We start from the raw sequence: 20,822 nt of genomic DNA, 5'->3' as shown, positions 1-20,822 counted from the left end.
GGAATCACAATGATTCCTTTGATTACATGATTTTTGGGTTAGATTAATGCACTCAAATGTGCATTTCCTAGTAGAGACACTGATAGCCTTTTTTTTTTATAAATCCCTGCCCAAGTCTTCCACAGTCTCACCCACTCTGTTGTGTTTTTATTTTAATTTCAAATTAATAGTACATTTTCTTCTTATTCTTATTTTTTAAATTATTTTTATACAGTAATTTAATTTTTATGTAATTTAATTGTAATGTGTCATTTTATCTTTGTTCCTTGGGTATTTTCAGTTCCTTCTGTTTTTCTTGCATTTCCTTGTCTGTATTAACATTGCTGATGGTGCTGTTTTGACTTGAGGTGAGCATCCCATTGCTGCCTCAAGATTCAGTAAGTTTTGTGGTAGGGCTGGTTGTGGGGCTGCTCATCTTGTGGTTCTCTGAACTCCCCCTACCTCAGCATCCTCTGCCATGGGACAGGATATTTTATCTTCTGCCACATACTCGCCTGACCAGACCTTCTATACTCTGGTGCCTTTGGCTTCTCTCCTCCTGGATGTTGTTTTTGGCTCACTAGTTATTTCCCTGTGGGATTTCCTCTCGTTATAATATGTTCATTATGAACCCACTGGCACTCTTACTATGTTTTTTTCAGAATTAGATCACTGAAGGGAGACCATATCATTGAAACAAATGATAAATGTCCTATTTTGACTTAGAAGTGTCTTATAATGACTTTACTGGTTGCGAGTCAAAATCTACAAAGAAAAGTTTTACATAGTAGTTACCTATCCATCTTCTTATACACAGGGGCACAGACTCATCAGCTGGCTGGCTAGACAATACAAGGCCAGGGCCAGGAACAAAATACTTCTATTTAGCATGTAGGTATAAAACAACTGGAATGGAACTCACTGCAGCCATCACTGGGCCTGAAACAGCCTAAGTGCCACACCATGCTTCTTTATTCTCATGCTGGGAACTTTGCCTATCTCAGACCCTCTACTCTCAGGCTCTGCACAGCTCATCTTTCCCTGGTGTGCATGAAGGAAAGAAACGCAACATCCATCCCTGATGCAGCTATGCCTTTGTCCCCATAATGGTCATCTAGGCCATAAGACCCAGATGGAGGATGCGATTGCTGTCTCTCAACCTCTAAGTATGCTCTTTCTGATTCACTTTACCCAGTTTTGCAGACTAACAAACCACACTAACTGTGTCTATTGCTTCCTTTTCTTCTATAGATTGTGCTAAGTAACAAAGGAGACAAACAGCTCTTTAACAAAGACAATGATGAAAGCAAACACTTAGTTCACATAGATAGTCTTCAGTTACGGTAATATCGGATCTATCTAAGTTTGATTCAATAGAATGTTGAATATTTACTTTATAAAAAAAAAAAGTCATCAGGGCCAGCAAAATGGCTTATCAGGTAAAGTCAAGTCAGATGACCTTGATCCCAAGATCCACACAGTGAAAGGAGAGAACCAACTTCTACAAGTCCTCTGACTTCAATAGGCTTGCCATGGTGCCCCCATTAAATAAATAAATGTAATAAAAATATTTTAAAAATAAAAATAATTCATCAATGAAAAGTGGAGGGTCCTTGTGATCCTTCTGCCTCCCCATGAAGGTAGTTACTGTCTAAAATGCCAACACTGTTTTCATCTTCAGAAGCATGCTGCTGCTGAGCTACAGAAATGTTTATTTTACTATTTCTAGACCATTTGTTTTTATGCTTGAAGTTGGCTAGAGTTATTTTTCCTCAATTACACTAATATGAGAATGCTTACAAGGGACAAACCCCTGAAATTCTATGATAGTTTCTTATTAAATGCTTTTGACCTGATCTGTCCTATATGTCTGCTTACACACTTAGGGCTCTATTGGCTGAATTGAAAATGCATTACAAGATGAATGATCAGTTCTGTCAGAATCAAGTAGGATGTGTACACATTGTAAGGATGTCCTAGTTAAGGTTACTATTGCTGTGATGAGATGCCATGACCAAAGAAACTTGGGGAGGAAATGGTTTATTTGGCTTACATTTCTACATCATTGTTCATCATTGAAGGAAGTCAGGACAAGAACTCAAACAGGGTAGGAACCTGGAGGCAGGAGCTGACATAGAGGCCATGGAGGGGTGCTGATTACTAGCTTGCTCCACGTGGCTTGCTTAGCCTGCTTTCTTATAGAATCCAGCCCAGGGATGGGATGGGCCTTCCCCTATCAATCACGAATAAAGAAAATGCCCCACAGGCTTTCCTACACCCCAGACTTTATGGAGGCATTTTCTTTATTGAGGCTTTCTCCTCTCCAGTGACTCTAGCTTGTGTCAAGTTGACATAAAACTAGCCAGCACAATCTGGCCAACTAAAATAGGAACACGTTCTTAATCTCCTTTCCATCTGTTTCCAGATGAGAAGTATGAGGCGTGGTTGGACCAGAAAGTGAGGTTTCAGGCCCTTCCTATTCTGTTACTGTGACTTTCTAAGGCAGAGATAGTTCCTGATCCCGCCATTCCAACTCAGAACCCTCTTACAGCCTTTCAGAAACAAGCCGTATCAGAAAGCCAGGAAAGACATCAAGAACCTTTTCACCTTGGGTTTGGGTGCTACAGAATCCTCTGGTAGATCAGTATCTCTTCCCAGCTACATAATCTGAACATGTGAGCAAAACTGATCCATATTCTGGAGAGAGAGAGAGAGAGAGAGAGAGAGAGAGAGAGAGAGAGAGAGAGAGAGAGAGAGAGAGACGAGAGACACTGCAACTTTGGGTTTTGCACATGGTCTGGGGAAATTCTAAGAATTGAGATGATCTATTTTCCTCCAAGTCTAGAGAGAGAACAGATCTGCTCTTTCTCCCTCAGACCTTTGACCAATGTATGAGATATGCAGCATAAAGTCTCCAGGAGGCGCAAATGAACACATTCAGAGGAGACAAGCTGAGAAGATAATCAGCAGAAGTCAAAGGGGGACATAATGAAATGTGAAAAGACTGGAAGACACTGAACTCACAAGAACAAAACTGATACCTTCAGAAGATAGAAATAAATAAGACTGCAGAAAATTGTCTCAGTGAGGCAGAGGATAAGCTTGGGAAGCAAAAGCTTGAACTCACATAGAATGTCTATGGGACAGCCATGAGCTGATGCATCCTATCTGCACTGCTGACTATATTTCCTTGAGGTGACTGAAGACTGTGGGCGGAGAGGGCCAGACCCTTGGCTGGTTACCACAGAAGCCAGGGTACCCTTGCCATCCTCTTGTGTGGCCAGCAAAGAAACATGGGTTCTCTCTCTCTCTCTCTCTCTCTCTCTCTCTCTCTCTCTCTCTCTCTCTCTCTCTCTCTCTCTGTGTGTGTGTGTGTGTGTGTGTGTGTGTGTGTGTGTTTGTGTGTTGGCTTCATAAAGGATGCAGAGAGCAGAGCCAGATGGAGGAGTCTATGTTAGCAGTGGATACAAGGCTCCATGTGATTTGCAATGCTCACACTATAACCAGCCTGGCAGAAATGAAGATATTCTAAAGAGACATTTGCCTCTCTTGATCTAACTATCGACTATTAAACACCAGACCTTCCCCAAATGAGAATTTCCCCAGGAATTTCATTCTTGGAGATGGGAAGAATACCAGGCAGAGAGAGAACTTGCCTTCTGGAAAGAGATTTCATTTCAATAGTTCTCTGTTTAAATTTTGATCTCACCTCAGGACCTGCAAGATGTACCTAAGGAGTTCGCTTAGGGATCTTTTTGTCCCTCTTCCCAATGTGGCCACATTGGATAAATATTTCTCTGCCTTCCACTTTTGATTGGCTTTTTTTTATTGTTTTCTTGAAGACTGGGGGTTAGACTTGACTTGGGGACAGCTTGTAACCCCCATGTCCAATAACAAAGCCTGGCCACTCCACCAGCCTGCTGAAGTTAGAGTGTCTTAAACACTTGTTTACAAAACAACTGCCATTCGGTTTTTAAACAACTGGCGCTATGATGATGCCTCTGAATGAGTCACTGGGAAGTCTTGAGTATGCATTCAGTCTTTCAGTGTGTCCTCAGTACCTCATAACTCTAGAAAAGGGGCTCCAGACAAAGAGAGCCATATGGTTTCTATAAAACCACAGGTTAAGGTGCATTTTAAAGACCACCAATACAAATGTATGGCAAAAAGGAGGGAGGAGGAGGAAAAGTTAGACTAAGGGAGCCAGATCTCATAGAGATCCACCTGTCTCTGCCTCAAGAGTGCTGGGAGGAGCCAGGCAGTGGTGGCGCACGCCTTTAATCCCAGCACTTGGGAGGCAGAGGCAAGCTGATCTCTGTGAGTTCCAGGCCAGCCTGGGCTACAGAGTGAGTCTCAGGAAAGGCATAAAGCTACACAGAGAAACCCTGTCTCAAAAGAAAGAAAGTGCTGGGAGAAGAGGAAGAATGGAGAGATAAGAAATTGAGTAATAGAGGGGTGAATTGTGACTATGACCTGTGGCCCCAGCTGCTGACCTGGCTCATGGCAAGTGACCCTCTGAGTACACAGAATCCCAGGGACTGGGGGGATGGCTCACTACCAACCTAACCTCCAACCTTCCTCTAAAAGAGGAAGAGGTCAACCTCTGGTTCTCTAGAAAGAGATGATGGACTCCAGGGATGCCTGGCTAAGGAGGAATATAAGAGCGGCATATGTACTCTGCAATATTGTTCCAGGTCAGGGTACCTGAGTCTGGAACATGGACAAGGTTTAAAAACTAAGATTTTAAAAGGGAGAGTCCAGGCTATATAGTAAATCTTGTGCTGTAAAATTACTAGCTCATGCATAAAAACAGACTTTCATTTACATCTGGGGTCTACAAAAAAAAAAAAAAAAAAAAAAAAAGAAGAGACCTTCCAGAGGCTGGAGAAGAGAGAGCTTAGGGAAGTGGGGTCACCTGATGGCAGGGCTTCTTGGATGAGAGCTGAAAGTTAGGGACAGAGCTGCATACCAGCACTGAACTCTAAGCAGGAGGGGCCAGTGTAATCTCCGCCTAATAGAGACATAAACTTAACTCATGATCTGAGTCAGCTACCTACAATTTTAAGATCAACCAAAATATATGCAAAAAGATCAAAATGTGTACAGAACCCCAAAGTCCATTCATCAGAGCTGGCTTCTGGTAGCTCTCATGGTACTGTCTTTCTTTCTTACCTGGTGTCCAGGCCCAGCTCAGGACTTTACTTCCTTCCCATGATTATTTTTAAGATTTCCATTTAACAGTGTACCATAATGCATTTATATTCATTCTTTTTCATATTCTTTGTGTCTGTGTCTATCTCTGTGGTGTGTGTGTGTGTGTGTGTGTGTGTGTGTGTGTGTGTGTGTGTGTTTAGGCCAAACTTCAGAACTGTTCACCTTGCTTTTCTTCTTGAACTAATCATATATTTGGTGACATATCACCTGGGTAATCTCTTCCTCTTTTCCTTGTGAAAAGCTGATATAACTCTAGCCTCACATGGATGGTCTTTCCTTCCTGAAAAGCTACTTTATTACTCATCCCATCCAGTGTATTCATTGCATGTATATAGTTCTCACCTCTAGAAATTTGATTGGATCGTTGCATTTCCCAAACAGGAGGAAATAGTTATGATACTTTTAAAATGTCCTTATGTTTGTCTAGGGTTGGTAAATTGGTTTGTATCTTAAGTATGGGTCAGATTTTCTTGCCACTTTGCCTAATATTTTTGGTTAGATGCCAGAATATGTGAAGCTTACCTTTTCTTGGAGTTGACTATTTCTATATTCTATATTATTATCCCTTGATATAATTGCTTAAAAACAGTTTGGTCTTTTTGTGCCTTGCTATTAAGTTATAGATAAGACCAGAGTGGAGCTCATTCAAGGGTGACGACCCGGTCTGTGAAACCACACACTTCTGCAGTTCAGTTGTAGTGAACATTGGTTTCGAGTCTCCTGACTTGTCAGGTAGGAGTCTGTCCCAGCCTTGCTCTCTCTGATATGCTCTCACCTTCTCTTCCAGGATTAGATGGTTTTCCCTTTTGTCTGAGTGATCTGTGCTCAGCTGAACACTTAAAGGACCTTATGATGTTCCCTCTCCCAGGTCTCATGGTTTTCCCAACTTGGAGATCACTGCCTGGGTTCTCCACTCTACTCCACAGTTGGGGAGCTATTAGAGCTGGGTGTTCCTCTTTCAGAGACCATAGTCCTTTGCTGTCTTGTTTTCAGACATCTGTCTTGCATTACTTCATAGGGAGAGAGAACTCCATCTTGTTGGGAAGCCCTTTGTGACAGTTATTCACATATCTTAGTGAAGACTACATGTCTTTATAAATATTGCTCATGAGCAAAGTGTTGCTCAGACATACTCAGGCTCCTTCTGTTATTGAGTAGGCTGTGAACCACACATTTCATACAACAGCAGGGGCCTTCAGGCCTGTACTCCCCCCCTCCCTGTACAAAGGAAGGTGGGTGATCCTTTGTCAGGATATAGTAGATGTCCACCACATGGGGTAGAGTACAAAGATGTCATTCTCTGCATCACAGCTATGGCCTTAGGAGGAAAGGTGGAACTGGCTGACAGTGCCCCTCCTTCTACAGGGATGGAGACTTCCTGGCCACGACAGGTTACTGTAGCTCCATTTAGATCTCATCTTCCATTAGGGCTGAGCTCCCATTGTTGACCAGTGTGACTAGAATTCCAGGACAAGGCTGCATAGGCAAATTTCAGTGTGTGCTCCCAGCAAGAAGGAAGCTCTTAAAAACTCTTGTTGCAGGATGGGTGTCTGCAGCCAGTCTGAGCCACATTTTGTCTCCATAGGTTTCATTCATGGCTACAAATGCAATTCACACAAGCTGAGTTATCTCTTGCGGAGGGGGACACTATGCCCAGCCTTAAGGCTGTGTGGTCAAGAATGTTTTTAGCCAGAAAAAGCAAAACTTTAGGTTCTTAAAACTTGAAACATTTTAATATTAAATTTGTACAGTTATAGCTGAAATATAAAATGTGATATTTTAGCTAATGAGATGTATAAATGTTTTTCATAGGTGATAATAAACTTTGTCATGAAGAAGTTCAGTGAAAACCACTGGCCAGGTGAGAAGGGTTTGTTGAGCTGGCTCAGATACCTCCCAGTGGAAAGGGCCACTTGTCCATCTCTGTGCTCTGTGGGCCAAGCTGCCTCCAACATGCTTCTTCTCAGTCTCAGATGGGATTTCTGGGGGTCAAAGTCAGCCTGGAGTATTACTGTGGCTGGTAAGGGGCTCAGTTACCAGAACTCCAGGCTTATAGAAGCTCACCTATTAATAGAATTTTCTGTGACTCCTTGACTGGCCTACACTGTAACTCATTGACAACCTGACCCTGCCTGTGATTCTAGGAGACAAGCTCTCTGCATGGAGCAGTGCTAGATAGAAATTAAGCTGAGGCCCAAAGCAGATCCTTGTTTAAGGGTCTCTAAATTTGGCCCCATATGGGTAGAAAGATGTAGGGTATGCAGGGAGGACACTTTGCCATCTTCAGGCCTGCTTGCTCACAAGGCAAGCTCACAAGGGGAGCAGAGGACTGGCAAGGCCCCAAGGCTAGGTACTCCTCTCTTCCCTTGGAGTTTAACCTCTGGCCCAGGCCCAGAGCTGTGAGACCCCTGGTCTCAGTCTAGCTGTCATGTTTGACAGCCACTTAGGGGCTGAAATTTGCTCACGGCTCATTGTCAGTGAAGGCCATAGGCAGGGCCTCCCTGGCACCTTCAGCAGTGGTATGAAAAGAAACTGGCCATATCTGTCCATGAAGGTTTGAAATATGCCAAGCTTTTCCCAACAGTAAGAGCATCCTCACAGTCCTTCATCCTCAGAACAGTCCCCATACCCCACATTCCAGCTACCCTTATCACCTTCCTGGAACTGTCATGGCTTGAGGCTGTGTACATCCCTGTGTGTACTTGCAAAGCAGGACCTAACTTTGGCTGGCAAGGCTCTAACCCATGCAGAGTCAGCCTTTACCTTTAGCAGTGCCGTTCTTTTGTTGCTGAGCCTGGGACCCCTTCTGCTCATGTCACCAGTCTGCCTAGTTCCCATAAGATTTGGAAGGACTAGGAAGCTATCTATATAGGGCCGACCAGACCTCATCAAGCTGCTCACACCTACAAAGAGATGTGATTTGGCTTGGGAGACATATATCCTACAGAATCCACCAGAAGATACACTAGAATTCAGGCTAGGGCTGCCAGCAGCAGCAGATGACTTCATGTGTCTACCTCAGGACTTTAGAGAGACACAAAGACTGTCAACAAAGGCTCCTGCCAGGTAGTAACAAATCTCTGGAACTGTTTTCTTGGAGACCCTGAGGCACTGGTTGCTCTCCCACAGTGGGCTGCTTTTCCAAGCCTACTAGGACTACACCCAGTAGGCCCTTGCAGGAGGCTGCACCTTCTGGTCTTTGTGACCCTGATGGAGAATCCTGTAGCATGTTCCTAGGACATTGCTGCTGAGGCCTTCAGAAACCCCTGTGCAATCCAGCTGGAAACCTGCCAGTGCCTCAGCATAGCTCCCATTCCCCCAGCCACTGTCCTCAGACTTTGGAGGTTGTGCCCTCCCGAACTCCATGCTGTTCTAATAGGACCCATCTTGGCCAGGCTACTGCTCTGGTGTGGGTATCTCCCCTAGGCCTGGGTCACAAAGAAGACAGCTGGACTGTGGGAGCCCACACTGGACCTTACCTTGGTCTGCCGCATTTGCATCTCTGGAAACCTGGACATAGTGGTCTGCTTAGGTACTCTGATGCTGTAGGGGTCATGTGGACACATACTTGTTACTGGATTTAGGGTCCACTAGGATAATCTAGGACGAGGTTTCATCTGAAGAGTAGACACTAGTTTCATATGCAGACACCACTCATTCACTTTTTGTGGTCCTGGGGATCCAGGTAGGAAGGAGCCTTTTCCACTGAACTATACCCTCAGACCAAGACCCTGTTTATACATAAGGTCACATTTTGAGGTTCCAAATGTAGTGAATCTGGGGGCCCACCATCACCCCAGCAGAGGTGTTTTGCTGGGTCACTATGGAGGGATGCTCATCAGAGGCACTTCCATCCAGATTTGGTGCAGGTCCCCTGTACAGGCTGTCTGCAGGTGATGCTTGTGGCTTCAGCAGCTGCCATGCTGTAGGAGGGTCAGGTCAGAAGACATCATCCGAACCCTAAGGCCCATCAAGCTGACATCTTGGACTGTAGGTGTGTTAACAGCAAGTCCTCCAGAACTTTATAGTATTGATATAAGTCTGCAGAGGACCTGGGTTTGGTTCCCAGCAACCACATTGGGCATCTCACAATTACCTGTAACTCCAGTTCTAAGGCTTCTAACATACCCATCTGGAACCCGAGGGGCACCTGGCATGCATGTGGTACACATACTGACAAACAGGCATATATACATACAACAAATAAAAATAAAATTAAAACATAGTCATCTTTTGAAAATATGCTAGTAGGAACATAAACATGAATGCCAGTTTTTCAGTACTTTGCTTACATTTTGATTTCCAGGAGATGACAGGGCTTGGGGCTTTGTGGGACATAAGACAAGTGGCCAAGCCAGGCTCCCATAAAGAAGGGTGTGGCTCTCCATTCCTCATACCCCACGGTCCTGTACTCATATGACTTCCATAGTGGGAATTCGCAGGAGAGCAAGAATTAGAAGTGACTTTAGACATTTTTGAGTAGCTGAAGAAAGCAGGTAGTCTGAGGGATTTGAGAGTCAGAGACCACCATGGGGGAGGGGTAAACTGTTCCAAGTGCCAATGTGGGTCTGGTTTCTTAAGTTTCAGAACAAGGTTCCCTCAAACGTGAGTTAATTTGTCAGACACTCATCAGTACACACACACACACACACACACACACACACACACACACACACACACACTCCCCTTTGGGTTGACTTGGCTAGAGTCTGAGTTGAAGTCAGAGGCTGAACCCTGAGCCAACCTGGAGGGCTGAGGGTCTATTGCACCAAAGCCTCTGCCTCCAGCCCCGCTGCCCCACCTTACCAACACCATAACCTTCTACAGAGCCAGCTCCTACTGAGGCAGTGCGGCCATGACCTCACCACAGAGTCAGCGGGGTAGAGATCCCGTGGCACGTATCCCTAGAAGGAAGGAAAATCAGCAGACTCTCGGGATCTTTCTCATACAGGTAACCGGAGCGGCCAGCATCTCGTCACGTGCATCTAGCTCTCCGCGCTTGTAGGAATAAGCAACCGGCTGTGTTCAGTGTAGGCTGCGACTGCGCCACTAGCCTCAGCTTTCCCTCTAGGGACTGGCCGCACCCCCGGTGCCCCAGGGCCAGGTGTGCCCCACTAGCTCTTCCCCAACCACCGCCTGGTTCCCACGCTCCACAGCTCCACAGACGACCGCGCCCTGGGTCGAGCTGCGTCCATAGGCTGGCGGTGCCTGCGGCAGCCTTGTAAGGCAGTAGCGGCCTCCTGTCTCGGTGCGCCGCGCTCCGGTCGGGAGGAGCCTCAGTGCGCGCCTAGGCCTGGCTGGAGGAGGGGCACGTGGGCGGAGCTGGAGGGCGGGGCCGGGCGGGCGACTGGGAGAGCTCAGCGCCCCCGGGCGCAAGTCTAGTCGCGGAGGCGCACCAGTGGACGCATCTTGGAGGTAAGCTAGCGCTGGGCGCTGTCCGTGGTCCGAGACGCGGCTCCGGGGCCATAGGCTCAGGACGCCTCCGGTTTGTGAGGCTGGCCACCTGCCACTCTCTGCGGCGGCTCAATCAGCTCCCACTGCTAGAGCAGTGGTTCCTCCGCTACCCTGGGGCAGTGGTGTCAAGAATGGGTATGCGTGTACACTGAGCCAAGCGCATTGCGTCGCCACTTAATACGGTGGACCGAAAGCACCCCACGGTTCCCCACCAGACCCAGGTGCTAGGCCTGGCTGGGCCTTGGGTCGCTGCCCGTGGAACCTGGTGGCAAACGGTGTAAAGAGAAGCCACTGCCCCAAGCCACGCATATAGGAGCAGAAGCTCCCCGCGTCCACGGGTCTCGAATCCTGAGCCCGCGTTGCGTCCTGCAGGTGACAGAGCCTGTTCGGTCCTCCACCCTCCTTGCGAGCCTGCATCTCGCAGCCGAGGTGGCACGGGTTCTGTCAGGATCGCATCTTGAACGCCCATATTTGCGCGCGGGAGAGGGAGGGTCCGACCCTTACTCGGCGGTTTCGGTTATGTAAACGAGGCCTTGAACGAGGTGAGGAAGACGAGTAATGTCCTTTGTGGCGCAGCGTTGGACAGGCTTTGCTGTCCTGGTGATCGGTCCTGTGCGTGTCCTGGGGCTTATGATGGCGTTCGGCCCAGCGCCCACTTGCGTTTCTGGACTCTCTTGGTCGCGTAGGTGGCCTGTTTAGGCGGTGTGAGCCCCCCAGGACTGGAGCAATGGGGGTGGTGTGGGGGTGGGGGACCCAGCTTGATTAGCTTTCAGCTGGGTTCTCTGGCGGCGGGCTGCTGTTTCTGCTCGCGTGCCAGCCCCTCTCCCATCACGTGACCCTGGAGGCCTGGCGAGGGGGAGGGGCACAATCTGAGCTTAGCGTCTCTAAAGGACTCCTCTATTCAGAAAAACTCGTGATTGCCACAGGGACCCACCATTAGAAAAGGTGGCCTAATTCAAGTGGCGTATTGAAAATCCTTGTCTTAACCGATGGTGAAGTGAGCATAACGCGCAGCGGCACCTTTTCCTCCGGGTGCTCCTTGGATCCACCTTCTCCATTCTTTGAGGTTGTGGAATATAGCTTTTTTAACTATCACCTAAGGGTTGGGAAGTTTTTATAAGCATTAGAAATTTTCATTTAAGAAAACTGAAACCACTCATGAGAGGTGGAGGTTTGGGAGAAGTCTCCATATTTTTCTGGAAATTTCTGGGCCCTGAAAACAGCTCTACTGGGTTCCACAGAGGATGAAAACTAGCTTCCTCAGCAGAGTCTGCTGGCCTATTTATAGTGCACAACTGAAGGAGGAGCCTGTAGGAGGTGTGATTTCAGTTCTGCCAGGAAAGGGGACCTTGCAGTCTTGTCCAGCCCTCCCCCCTTGCCCAGCAAGGCTGTGCCCAGAGACCCCATGCAGGAGAAAGGAGCTTCTTACTTCCCACTGGAAGGAAGGGTTGGAGCTGCTGAGCCACGGGCTGGGTTCAGACATGGTGCCCAGCCCCTACCACCCTCATGGGGTCTCCTACTGCTGGTTCAACCCGGTAAGACCAGCTTCCTCATAGAGTAGGAACAGTGTTTCAACCTTAGCATCCTCTATTTATGGACAGGGCTTCCTTTGTCCACAGCATCCCACTACCTACAACACCTCCCAATCAAAGCAACCCCACTCATGGCAGCCACCACCCATGGCATGGTGGCCCCATCCATGACCCACAGGAATCTCCTTATGGCATCCTTCACCAATGGCATCACTCACGTAGGGCATTCCCCACCTAGGGCAGCCCCACCGAGGACCCACATCATCCTCCCACAGCACCTTCAGATCGGTACCCCCATCTTCCCTCTGGATTACTTGGGGAGCCTGCTCCTAATGTCCTATGCCAGTCCCAGGAACGGCCCTGCTGGGGTCCCAGAGGATATGGTTTCTGTGACCTGAAGCCTGTACTTGTGTGCCCCACAGATGACTTACTGTTATCAGAGTAAAGTCCGTGAACAGAATGCCACTTCCTGATGAAGAACGAAACCTTTTTAGGTCCATGGTCTCTCTTAGCTGTACAGTGATGCATCTCAGCTGTAAGCTGTGGTTTGATGTCTAGATGCCCAAATGTAAGGCTTTCTTTGGTCTTTCAGGCAAGTGTGAGGAGTCATGGTTCATGAGTTGTATCTCAGGCTCCTCTCCCACCTGCCAGGCTTAGTGAGCTCTGCCAGATGGCTGGCCCCTCAAGGTCCCTCCCATAGGGACCCTGCTTCAGTGCTGTAATTTCAATTTCCTCCTGGCAGCCATTCCCATTGCCCTTTGTACCGTGGTGGAAAGTGTGGGGGTGGAAGGGTCTTATTAGTTTCATGAACATATATCCCTGAACACTGGCTTAGCTCTTGCCTGTGTTTTTGACCTTTACACATATGAAATCACACAGCAACAATCCTATTGGACTGTCTTGATTAGTTTTAGTCTAAGCAGACTCACTCATAGCTCTAGTTTTCTGTTCTGTGAACCTCTTCTTTCAACTGTCTTTCGTTGCTTCCCTGTTGGGAGATCAAGAATACAGCTGCCTTGAACTCTCCTACAAACTGAAAGGCTCCTGAAGAACTGAAGTTGCTGGGCCTCAGATTATGTGAACCTTCAGATTTAGTGAGCAGGGGGTGTCCCACAAGTTACCTTCCCATATGGTGCTCTGTGCTCCACATTCCACCAACAATTGCCTAGGTCAGTCTTAAATGTCCCCACCTTGCAAGGTGTGTCTGGTATCTGGTTTGGGGTTGTGTCTGCACTTTCCTGATTATACTAATGAAGCTTGGCATTTCTTGTGTTCTCTGGCTCTCCCCTGGACTGTCTTGTTCTGTTGAGTAATCTCCCTTTTTTTTCTTATTGACTATAGATGCTTTTTGTATATTGGACAAGTCAGTGTTTGTTGTATACAACAATTTTTCCTTATTTGAGCTTTGTCTCTTAATACTCTTTTAGTCTCTTAATACTCTTTGATAAGCAGAAGTTTTTAATTCCAGTCTGGCGCTGTTTAGAATCTTTTCCTTTTGGGAGTATGTACTGTATGTACTGTGGCAAATCTTCCCTACACAAGAGAATTTGGCTGTGGACAGTAGTAGATGGGCACAGGAGCTTATCTTCCTCAAGTTCCCTGTAGGTGTGCCGTGTGATTATTCTACATCTTTGCTCACCTTGTCTGTGCACCTCCCTTTCTCTGCCCCAGCACATAACAATTGAAGGTGAGATGGGTGTCACAGAAGACAGTGCCATATGTAGTTCCATGCAAAACTCACCTTGGGTTGACTTCCCAAGACCTCTTGGTCTAGCCCCATCTGACCCTCTGACCCCCTCACTTGGCTTTGCCCTCATGAGGCCTCTGCTTAAGTTGCTCTGTCTCAGAGTCCTGCTTCCTCTTCTGGTCAGAGTTTAGAAGCTGTGTGATGACAATGACACACTGAATGACTTAACATAACATAAACTCATTCTCCTACAGTTCTGGAAGCCAGAAGTTCAATGTATCAAGTAAGCTGTGTTCCTGCCTTGGCTCTGGTAGGTCCTTCCTGCCCCCCAGCTTCAGGTTACTCGGGCATTCCTGGCCTTGTGCCTTGACACTCTGACAGTCTAGAGGTCTTGTAATTCTCTCTCAAGTCTACCTATGCTACTCTAACAAAATGCCAAGGATGGAGAATTTATACAGAACAGAAATGTATTTCTCACAGTTCTGGGGGCTGAAGTCCAGGATCAAGGCGCTGCAGGGTCACATTCTGATAAGGGTGGCTGCTTCTAAGATAGTGCCTTCTTGGAACATACTCCAGAGGAGAGGTCAGACCCTATGTCACCACATGGTAGAAAGGCCTCAGCCAATTCCTTACAGCACTCTTGGGAGGTCTTACTCCACTCACAAGAGCCCAGGAACCGGATTTAATCCCTCCCCCAAAGGCCTCATACTTTTGGAGGGATGCATGCAGACACAGCACTGCCTGGTCTCTGTCTTGCAGGGGGAGAAGGGTGGAGATTGGCATACAATTTACCTTCCAATTGTGGATAATCTAGGTTGACTTCATGTCAAGACCCTGTTTCCAAACCAGGTTCCATGCAGAGGTCCTGGCATTAAGGTGTAGATACTTGTCTTATTTGGTGATCATGAAGCCATGTTGATGTTGAATTAGGAATCAGTCATCTACCGGTTCATCAGCATCCTCAGAACCTGCCCCATGGAGCTTCTAAAGGGAGCATGATGGCAGACATTGGCATGCAACTGTGAGGTAGACACTTGAAGGAATGGTCATATAGCATCTCTGCTGTAACTTAACCCCAGAACATGGACCCACATAAGCACATCTCTTGATCTTGATTTTTATCCATTTGGACTCGTGTAGAATGCTGTATTGGCAAATATTTTGGAGGATGGTTTAGAAAGAGTATTTGATTAGATGATGTGTGATGGGATTTGATTTTAGTACTCACTACTGGCCTTAGACAATTTTCTAGAGCCTGGATTTCATATTAAATGCTGAATATGAGGGGGTTACCACTCTCTTACTCTCTACTCACATTTCTACAGCCATCCAGGGTTCTGGGGAAACCTGGTCTCTGGCTGGACAGTGGGGACACCTTAAGGAGTCACTAAACACTCCGGAATGTCTCATGGTTCTTCTACATGCTCAATGTTAGGCTTCCACTTAATGACAGGGGTTTGTTGCATTTGTTAGTTTTAGAAGGTATTTATGTGACTCCCATAACCAAGAATGGTGGCTATCCTCATTCTCTTGTTTTAGAACTGTAAGCCAGAAGTTCAAATGGTCACTCCTGAAAGTGGTTGTACCCTTGTATTCCCTATTGAGGGGCAGTCAGGGCAACATTGTAAGCAAGGCCTGATATGTGAATTCCAGGAAGGTAGGGACACTAGGTAGCTGGATAGAGCAGTCAGTGACTTTGGGGAGTTCTGGGCCCACTTCTGTTGCCATAGATATTGAATACAAAGAAGGACATAGGTGGATAGAGGGGTCTAGGAATTTCCTCAGTTTCTTATCTTCTGTGGTTTCCCATTCTCCTTGCCCAGAATACCCCCTCCCTAAAAGTGTGGGGTTTTCTGGAGCATATAGTCCTGCTCTGCCTACAGTACTGCTCAGGCCTCGGGTATAGGAAATGAGTGGATATGGATACTGGGCTCCCCTTTCCCTACAACACCCAGGAGAATTGTGTTCTGTTTGACCTAGACACAGTGAGAAGCACAGGGTTTGGTTCTCAGGTCACCTTGTAGGCAGCACCCTGGCCTTGGGACTCCAATCCTGGTGACTGTTCTGGAGCAGTGACTGAGACTGTGTACCATCCCAGTCAGCCCTAGTCATACTCTGGGCTGTAGGCTTCTGGATGCACTGTGTAGATGTGACATGGATGACAAGGGGCCTGGCTGGGTTTCCTGATAGATTTGGGCTTCTGGTATTGCCTCTGTGTGCCTGCAGGATATACACATTCAGAAAATGCCCACTTTGTGGGAGTTCACTTTGCACAGGATAGAAGTTCCCATTGAGATAAGAGGCCACTCACATGAAGTATCCTGATGAGAAGCAGGGTGTGTGGCTGTATTATTAATGAAACAAACAATTATCAAAGGATGTGTTGTGTATAAGTACACTCTAAAGTACAGAGCTTGTATAGGGCAGGCTGCCTGTGACCCATCCTCAGATGAGCACTCTCTGGGGCTAGCTGGATGTGTCTAGATCCCACACAGTTGGCCTCACCCTGGTTTTACATGGGGTCCAATAGGACTCAAGCCTTGGTGGGATGTAGTGAGGAGGAGGAAGTGAGCTCCAAGTGGATATTGTCCATTTCTTCTTCTTCTTCTTCTTCTTCTTCTTCTTCTTCTTCTTCTTCTTCTTCTTCTTCTTCTTCTTCTTCTTCTTCTTCTCCTCCTCCTCCTCCTCCTCCTCCTCCTCCTCCTCCTCCTCCTCCTCCTCCTCCTCCTCCTCCTCCTCCTCCTCCTTCTTCTCTTCTCATCTTAGACAGACTTCTCTCTCTTGAACTTCAGGGCACAGTTTCTAATTAGCTGTCCCTAGCCTCACTTTTGCTGCTGAGGCCTGTGGAACTGAAAACAGCTTGTCTGGTGGTCAGGGATTGAGTGGCATGTGTCTTGCAAGTAGATAGAAGTCTCACCTCCCTAGATTTATCTGGAGATTGCTTATTTCGTGCCCTATGATTCTCCATGCCCTATCAACCTCCAGTGACCAGGATGAAATGGCGTTCATGGAACATTCTAAAGAAAGAGCTATCCCTGCCCTGTGTGCTCCTGTGGGGATTCTCCAGAGAGGCAGAAGTGCTTTCTTTTTCCTTTCCATATTCTCTTCTGTTTACAGACGCTTGCCCCCCACACAGATACCTGTCCACTCACGGGCACCTGTCCTAGTCACGACACCTACTTTATTCATGGACACTCGTCACATTCACAGATTCCTTCTCTGCTCACGGACACCTTTTCCTTGTAGGCATCTGGTTGTAGCAATAGGTTCCTTGCCCTGCTTACAGAAAATTTACTGATCCCCTCATTTCTACTCTCCTGTAACAGGGCTGTGCCCTGAGTTATGTAGCAGTTGAACTTAGTGACAAAGTCTCTCCTTTGTCACCTTTAGGTTTTTCTTTCTTTCTTTTTTGATGGTGGAGGTACATGTGTACATGTTGGTATGTGCTCAGGTGTACCATGTATGGATGTGGGTGTGTGTGTACATGTGGCAGCCAGAAAGCAGCCTCACTGTCATTTCTCAGAACTCACTAATTGGACTGGCTGGCTATTGCTCTGTCTCCATCTCCCCAATGTATGGGGGATTATAAATACATACCACCATGTCTGGTTTTTTTTTTTTTAAACATGGGTTCTAGGAATCAAATTCACCTTGGCACCAACTGATCTCTTTTCCAAATATACTGTTATAGTTTTCTTCAAGAAACTGGTTTATTTTATTTTTAGGATTTGCTTCAGTATTTTTCACTCTAAAAATGGGGTTCAATTGATTTCCTATGGGCTTTGTTGGGAACAAGTCAATCCTTTGGAGTTGGCAAGGAAGACGGGGTATATGGGATGCAAGAAATCCTGCCTGAGCTAAGGGGGCCCTCAGGGTTTGCAGAAAGCCCTGTCTCTGGCATCTGACCATGTTCCCTCTGTAATTCTACCTTTCGCTGGCCTCCCCTGCCCTCCTCAGGCCTGGTCTGAAGATGCAAATCTGGTAACACAGTCTGTCCCTGCACTCAGTGCTGCTGTGGATAAGTTACCATCTCCTGTCCTCCTGGCCCCTCAGGGAACATAAGCAGCCATCGCTGGGTCACCAGCTGGCGCCACTCCCCTCCTCCACAATACTTTCTCTCTTGGCTCCTAGGGCAATCACTGCTGAAGGAGGCTGGTCCAGGAAAGGACACTGCTGATAGGCAGACTCCATAGGATGAAGTTTGGTGTACATCCTTCTGGCTGAGAGACAATGAATTACAGGCTATCAAGAAAGGTATATCCTATGGATGCAATGCATATCTAGGATACGTATTTGAGGTACAGGACTCACACCTAAGAGATTATCATCCCTTCACCACCATACTTGGTGGATCAGGTGCCTTCCTGGAACCTCTTCTAAAGCCTAACTTCCCTGATGGAAATTTTAGTGGGACACACCAAGGTCTCTTTAATTTTTTTTTTTTTTTTTTTGGTTTTTCGAGACAGGGTTTCTCTGTGTAGCTTTGCGCCTTTCCTGGAACTCGCTTTGGAGACCAGGCTGGCCTCGAACTCACAGAGATCCGCCTGGCTCTGCCTCCCGAGTGCTGGGTTTAACTTTGCCTCAGATGCTGTGGAGAGGAAAACCAGGAGGCCAGGGACTTTGCATGGAGATGGGCAAGGGCTGTGGCCATCCCACAACACTGGAGGAGTGAAGGAGAGAATTAGGCCTGTAGGTACCTCCATATTTCAGGATACCTTTAGATTCATATTTTTTTCTCACTGCTATCACTGTGAGCTAGTGGAGCAGTTCACACTAGAAAAGACAGCCTGTGGGTAAGAGCTCTGTGTCCTCACAGTCTACTCCTGGGTGTGCTCTGATAGCACAGGACCCTTCCTCTTTCTTTCACAGAACAAGTAATAGTCTAGTGGTCTTTGTGTACCCACAAAGTTAGGACCTAACCCACTGCTACTTTTATTTTAAAGACCTTTTTTTGATGTGCTATTCAGGTAATACATGTTAAGGGTAAAACACATCCAAGATGGAAGCAAAGTCTGGAGGCCTGACTACAGCGCCAAGGTGCATCCTGAGCACCACCCAGGGAAGGGTCTCAACCCTCCTGTGTCAGCCTGTCTTTGTGCAAGTGTTGCTGGTGCCCTTCAGTGGTTGCTATGTAGACCTCATACTGGGCTGATCCTGCTGAAAAATCTTGGCACTGGGGCTATAAAATAGTGTGGCCATGCTGTCAGCTACTCAGTGAAACCATAGATGTCAGCTGCTTTGCCACAGGGTCCAAAAAAGCTCCTGGATGTCTTATTCCAGGGTTGAGCTGAGATGGGTTCTGCTTTCCAGACTATCAGCAACTTGGATGTTACTTCATCTTCCTCTTGTTTTGTGCAGATGCCTTTCAGCCTTCACTGCTGCCCCGACTCAGGATCACTCATCTTCCTAGAGTGTCACAGCAACTAATAAGCTCTCTGAAATCCCTCTGCAATCCCTAGTCCCCTGGATGTGGGTAGGAGTCCTGCCCAGAAGCCTTTCTCCTACAGCAGATGAACAGTGTGGGCTGCAAGTGAGGGTCGTCCGCTCCCCCTGTGGTTCTGACTCTTTCCCACGAGGACCCTCCCCACCCTGGTACCTGTTCACTGGCTTGTGGGGCCAATGTGCTGTAGGAACCTGGACAGAACACAGCTGACACCTGCCTGATGAGGAGTGGCCACATCAGTGGGAGACATATGCCATCACTTTCCTAATGTGCCATTTCCCTGCTGCTGGTTTGCTCAGAGTTCTTTCGCTTGGCTTGAATTTGTTGCTTGCCAGGATCTGACCTGCCTTAGTGTCCTGCAGTCCTCAGAAGGGCAGGACCCATCTTGTGTTTCAATATCCTGTGAGGGCCCAGGGCAGAAGATCAGGTAACTGATCAGGTAGATGGAGTTGATTCACCTTGAGTCATGTCTTGTGGGGATACAGGAACTCCTGAGCGTCACACTCAGTTTGAGCTTCCCATTTAACCTTTGATGTCCTCATCTGCCCTGTTTGGGGCCCCCAAGAAGTTCCATTTGGGGGTGCATTGGAGTGCCTGAAGAAGAGTCTCTCATCAAAAAGGCTGAACTTTTCTGCTATGCCTTTATTACCATTTTCAAAGGGGGTGAGCAAGAAGGGGACCTGGCCCTGTGACTGACTGTTATCTGTGTCATTCTGGCTGTTTATGGAACTCAAACCATTGTGAGCTCAGCAGGGGCCACATTTCACATCCCTTAGGGTAAGCTATGCCTTGGTCACATTGACATTGAGATCTCCAGTCTGCACAAGGCCTGCACATTTCAACTTTGTCACCGACCCTCTATGGAGTGTGTGCCTATACCAGGAGCTCTTCTTGCATTGAACTGTTAAGCACTCAGTTCCCAGAGAGATGCTAACTGGGAGCTCATCATCTCTGTTTCCCCAGCTGGAAATGGCATGTGCCGGCCCTTGCTGGAACAACAGTGGCCATGTTGGGATCATCTGCTTATCCTTGTGCTCCTGAGTCTTGCTGGGAGGTGACACCATCTCCTCAGTCTTTTTAGCCTTCAGGGATGTCTGCCTGTCTTGAGAATCAACAGCCCAAAAAACCCAAAGACTATGGCTATACTTCAGGCTTCCCTATGGGTTCCCTCCTCTGAGCCCAAGGGCCAACTGCATGTTCTAGGATCCCAGGGTGGGCCCTTATAGTGTGTCTTCAGGGTTACTCAACACCCGGGCATATCTCATCTTCTGATCAGAAGGGACAGCAAGCATGGCATGACTGGCCTGGGTCCTAAGGATGGCATCATTTTATAGACTCTAAGCATCCCTCCAGGCAGTCACCCACAGTAGGTGAGGCCCAGGGAGGAGGCTATGGAAATGCAGCTGGGGGGATCAAGGTACAACCCACTGTTGCTGAGTCAGACCCTGTCTCTTTTGCCCAGAGCCTGCATGTGTCATGCTGGCAGGGTCAGTTCCAGGTCCAACACTGACCT

The 20,822-nt window shown here is 47.4% G+C and overlaps 1 protein-coding gene across 2 annotated transcripts in view; it reads left to right on the top strand.

The window, feature by feature from the left end:
* The first annotated feature begins 10,487 nt into the window (after positions 1-10,487).
* Positions 10,488-20,822, top strand: part of Tppp (tubulin polymerization promoting protein) — a 25,575-nt gene continuing 15,240 nt past the window's right edge. Inside the window, exon 1 of one of the 2 annotated variants that reach the window (XM_052742885.1) lies at positions 10,488-10,608. The gene's annotated coding sequence lies outside the window, so the exon portion shown is untranslated. Of the gene's footprint in view, positions 10,609-17,997; positions 18,121-20,822 lie in introns of those variants that run through there. The other variant, XM_052742886.1, reaches the window with a different exon arrangement.

The sequence above is a fragment of the Peromyscus californicus genome, unplaced genomic scaffold, assembly GCF_007827085.1.
Source record: "Peromyscus californicus insignis strain IS unplaced genomic scaffold, ASM782708v3 Scaffold_18__1_contigs__length_77618521, whole genome shotgun sequence".
NCBI classification, from domain to species: Eukaryota; Metazoa; Chordata; class Mammalia; order Rodentia; family Cricetidae; genus Peromyscus; species Peromyscus californicus.
Note: the sequence above shows the minus strand (reverse complement) of the source record. Positions and strands in the feature narration are given on the sequence as shown.